Here is a 5097-nt window from a genome sequence, read left to right on the forward strand (position 1 = left end):
GAAAAAAAATTGAAATGTAAAAAAAAAAAGTATAAGAATGGAAGCAAGGAACAAGTAAAGTTCTTACACCTGTATAAGCAAGAGATGGTGATAATTCTCAGTAGGGTGGTGGCAGTATAAACCCGTGGTCATCAAGTAGATTTTGACTCATAGTGACCTTCCAGGGCAGAGTAGTACTGTTCCTTAGGGTTTCTGACACAGCAATTTTTTTTATGGGAACTGGCAGCCTCCTTTTTCTCCTGCTAAAGGTTGGTCACTTTCAACTGCCAACACTTGATCCATTACACTACCAGAGCTCCTTGGTGGCAGTATATTTAAAAAAAAAAAAAAAAAGGAAGGTCACTTAGCCAGAAAGCACCGTAAGAGAGCTGGGATTAAATGGCCAGTGGAGAAGTGGGGATGCTGTCTGCTGAGTGGTAGCCATGCAGACTTGGGGGAGTTCCCCTGAGAGGGAGGTGGCCCCGTCAGAGGGATCAGGTTTACTGATGGGAGGGGCAGCCCAGGAGAGGGAAGAGGGAGCCATCAAGTTTGGGCAAACATATGTGCATGTCTGCTGAGGGGAGGGAAAGGAGGCCTGACCACCAGGTGGGGGGAGGAAAGACTGATGATGCTCTTGGGATCATTAGGTAGGGAGAGTCTTTAGTGCCATGCAGCAGGATGGCAGAACTGACCCAGGGCATCTGGGGGTAATCTGGGAAACTAAACCGGGTGCCACAGAACACTGGGACACTGAATCCTGACCTGGGTGCACAACCAGATCCTGACCTTCTGGGTGCACAACCAGATCCTGACCTTCTGGGTGGCAACCAGATCCACCGGCAGCATGGTGAAGCAGGTTTCCAAGGAGCCTCAAGCTCTAGTGATGCACAGCAAGGCTACAAGATCCACAGGTTGACTCAGCCAAACTGTTAGTATAGTACAAGTTTGAGGCAAAGGGCTAGCTCAAGCAGTAGCACACTGGTCAGATCACCAAGGAGAAAGAGAGATGGGAAGCCAGCTTTGGAAAGCATTTATCTCAGTCGTCCTCCAGTCAAGCTGCAACCTGATTAAACTCCGCTCATATGTTCCTACAGAGGCTTAGTTGGCACAATAAACCTAACTAAGGGTCTGAAGGAAGGGGGTTATTGAGGGGTGGGGGAGACAAGTGGGAGATGATATCAAGAAGTCCAGGAAGAAAAAGTATGTTTTGGAAAACATGAATGAATATGCAAGAAATTGTACAATTAGATTTTACATGATTGAACTATGGAATAATATGACATATGAATTGGCTTCCAAACTACAGCAAATTGATTAAACACAAAATAAGTAAATAAAATAAAAGCATAGATTTAGGAATGGGTTTTGAGCTTACACTAAATCCTAGCCCCAACTTAATAACCATCAATTCTTATATCATGGCACTGCTTGATACTCACCTTCATGAAATGATCACCAAAGATAAGGGGGCTAAAGAAACCAGATAGTGCCCAGCTATCAACTGGAATAATGCTTGTATTCAAACAAGCAGTCATCTAAATGAGGAGTCGACTAACCCCACATGGATGAAGCACACTAGCTTATGTGATCCAAAGTTAACCAACTACAAAACTAGATTATGGTGAGGAGGAAAATATCAGAGCAAAAATTATGAATCCCAAATATGGGGATGGTGAGTGATCTGCAGAGTATCTGGTCAGACTGAGCCATTGGCAAATCAGCTCTAGTCACAGGCAAGAATCTTGATCAGCCTTACTATCCAGCAGAGACCATTGTAATCTTGATTATGCTGGATCTAACTCCATACTGGCCAGCTGACCACCCTATAGACGCAATTTGAATTTGTTCTGGGTGCAAGTATCGTTTACTGGTTTCATGACAGAAATTTCTTCCCTGGCTTCTTGATTATTGTTGGGGGTCTTTTCCTCCTTATACATTATTAGTGTCTGTGTATTGTTATGTTTCTACCCTTACCAGCTTAGCACGATTTTGTTTTCTATTGGGTCTCCCAGCTGTGAGGCACAGATGAAGTGGATGCATAATGATAATTAAGGTTATAAGGGGATATAGGGAATACAGGAGGGTGTGGTGGGGGGAAAGGGAGGGAAAGGGGGTTTCCAGAGTAACTAATGAAGACAGGTTGAGGGAGTGAGCACTCGAATGGATTGTGATTACAAAAACCATTTTGGGAGCAATTTAACCATGGGGGAGGGCGAATGCGCTAAAATTAATGTGAGGTGATTGTAGTATTTTCCATGATATGATTGAATGATTGAACTATTGAATTATATGATATGTAAATTACTTGCAAATAAAACCGTTTAAAAACAATCAAATTCTGCAAGATTCCAACTCATCAACCCTATAAGACAGAGTAGAACTCTTGGATGACTTTTAGATCCTTACAGCATTTAACAGGATCCTTCTTTCTTCGAAGAGCTGGTGAGTTTGAACTGCTGACCTTCAGGTTCGCAGCTCAGTGTGTATCCCATTACACCATCATTGCGACTCATTTTAAATAATGAATAGAACAACCAGGCAGAAACTGTATTCACAGTAGCCAAAAGGTGGAAACAAAAATATGTCCAACAACAGATTAAAGAAACAAATTTTAGTGTGTAGATAAGATAGAATATTATTCAATCAAAAATAAAACTGAAGTACTGATACTGTGTTGCACTATGAATGAACTGCGAAAACACTATTCTAAATGGAAAAAATTATTATTTATGTTACAATGTCTGACGTCTCACCTCACCCGCTTCTCTGTTGCCCATCCCCCAGGGAGGAGGTTATATGTAGATTATTGTAATTGGTTCCCCCTTTCCACCCCATATTCCCTCCACCCTTCAGGCATTGCCACTCTCACCACTGATCTGAAAGGGTCATTTGTCCTGGAATCCCTGTGTTTACAGTTGCTATCTGTACCAATGTACATCCTCTGGTCTAGCTGGATTTGTAAGGTAGAATTGGGATCATGATAGTGGAGGGGAGGAAGCATTTAAGAACTAGAGGAAAGTTATATGTTTCATCATTGCTACCCTACGCCCTGACTGGCTCATCTCCTCCCCATAACCCTTCAGTAAGAGGGTGTCCAGTTGCCTACCGATGGGCCTTGAGTCTCCACTCTGCACTCACCCTCATTTACAATGATATGATTTTTTGTTCTTTGATCCCTTCGATAGCTCGTGGTCACACAGGCTGGTGTGCTTCTTCCATATGTACAAATGTGGTTGACACAAAGGCTGTATGATTTGTTATAAGAGCTGTAAGAGCTTTGTTGCTTCTCAGCTAGATGGTCGCTTGTTTATCTTCAAGCCTTTAAGACCCCAGACAATATATCTTTTGATAGCCGGGCACAATCAGCTTTCTTCACCACATTTGCTTATGCACACATTTGTCTTCAGTGAGCGTGTTGGGAAGGTGTGCATCATGGAATGCCAATTTAATCAAACAACATCGTGTTCTTGCATTGAGTAAGTACTTGAGTGGAGGCCCAATGTCCATCTACTCCCTTAATACTAAACATAGCTATATATGCACGTAGATCTATTTCCCCACCATCCTATATAAATGTATTTACATATGTACTGCCTGTATTTAGACCTCTATAAATACCCTTTGTCACCTAATTTTTTCTTCTATATCCCTTTACTTTCCTCTTGTCCCACTATCATGCTCAGCCTTCATTTGGGTTTCAGTAATTTCTCTCGGTTACATTCTTGCTGAATCCCTACCAGGCCTCTCACACCCTCCTTGCCACTTATTTTGGATCACTTGTTGCTCCCCTGTCCCTGGGTTGGTCAACACCACCTCCTTACCCCCACCTCCCCCTCTCCCATGTCCCCCGGAACCATAGGTCCCGTTGTTTTGTCCTCCATACTATTCATCCAGCCTATCTTATCTAGATAGATCTGTAGAGATAATAATATGCACCAGAAATCAAGGCATAGCAAGACAGGTGACAAATGAGAACACAGCAGTGACAACAAAAAAGAAAACCAATGACCCATAAAATAATAAATTAATTAAAAGGATAAAAAAAGAAAAAGAAAAAATTTTAAAAAGAAAGAAAAACCTGCAAATAGATCAAGGTCTGATTTTTGATCTCTAGGTGTGTCCTTCAGTCAGGTCCAATGGGGTGCCATGATCTGGCCCCAGAGTCTATCCTTTGTACTCCCTTGGGAGCTCCCTGCTCTGTTCCCATGGTTGTTCTGCTGAACGCCTTTAGTGGCTTGCCTCCATGTCGCGGGGTCAGCCCGGGCCAGTCCTGACACTGAGTCTCCAGTGTTGTCCCACTTAAGGCCCTGAGCCAGCAAGGGATGGCGTGTCTCAAAGTGGGATCAGCCATATGGTCCACTCTGTGCATTGGCTGTTCAGAGAGGGGTTATTGTCCTCCAGACCTGGTGGGCCAGGATGTGCTCCCTTCTCTCTTCATCCCCCTTCATGTGCTCCCATGTGCTCTGATCAGACATGCCCCTCTCCCCTAGCTGCAGCTTCCATGCCGTTCCTCTAAAGTAAATTCTTCTCGGGGGAGGGGCAGTTGTCCATGTAGCTGGTATGGGGGCTGAGCCCTCAAGCCCCTCCACTGGCTCCCCACTCCTTGCCGGCATGCTGCATTTGCATCTCAGAACACTGGCTTTAAGTCTGGTCCCTCTTTCCCTGTGGAGACACAAACAATACCCTCCTCTCGAGTGGGTCAGTGCCTTATTCCCCTGCCACACATAGCTTTTTTTTTTACCCCTTTCCTCCCCTCCTCTGCCCCCCGCCACCCCCGCTTTTTAAGTTGGCTACCATATATACCCCTAGATTTGGTCTGGCCCCTGCCATACTACCTGGACCTCACTCCTGGAGTGTTTGTATACAGTAGCTTTTTCCCTGTGCCCCTTTTACATTTTTCTTTTCTTATTTTTTTATAAACTTAACTCAGCGGACTCATGTTATACTTGTCCTTTTGTGCTTGGCTTACTTCACTTAGCATAATTTCCTCCAGTTCTTCCCATGTGGCGATATGCTTCACGTGTTCATCTCTGCTTTTTAGCGATGCATAGTACTCCATTGTATGTATGTACCACAGTTTTTTAATCCATTCGTCTGTTGATGGAAATTTGGGTTGTT

This window comes from Echinops telfairi, unplaced genomic scaffold, assembly GCF_000313985.2.
Source record: "Echinops telfairi isolate 266 unplaced genomic scaffold, ASM31398v2 ScPeMD7_7458;HRSCAF=8496, whole genome shotgun sequence".
Taxonomy (NCBI): domain Eukaryota; kingdom Metazoa; phylum Chordata; class Mammalia; order Afrosoricida; family Tenrecidae; genus Echinops; species Echinops telfairi.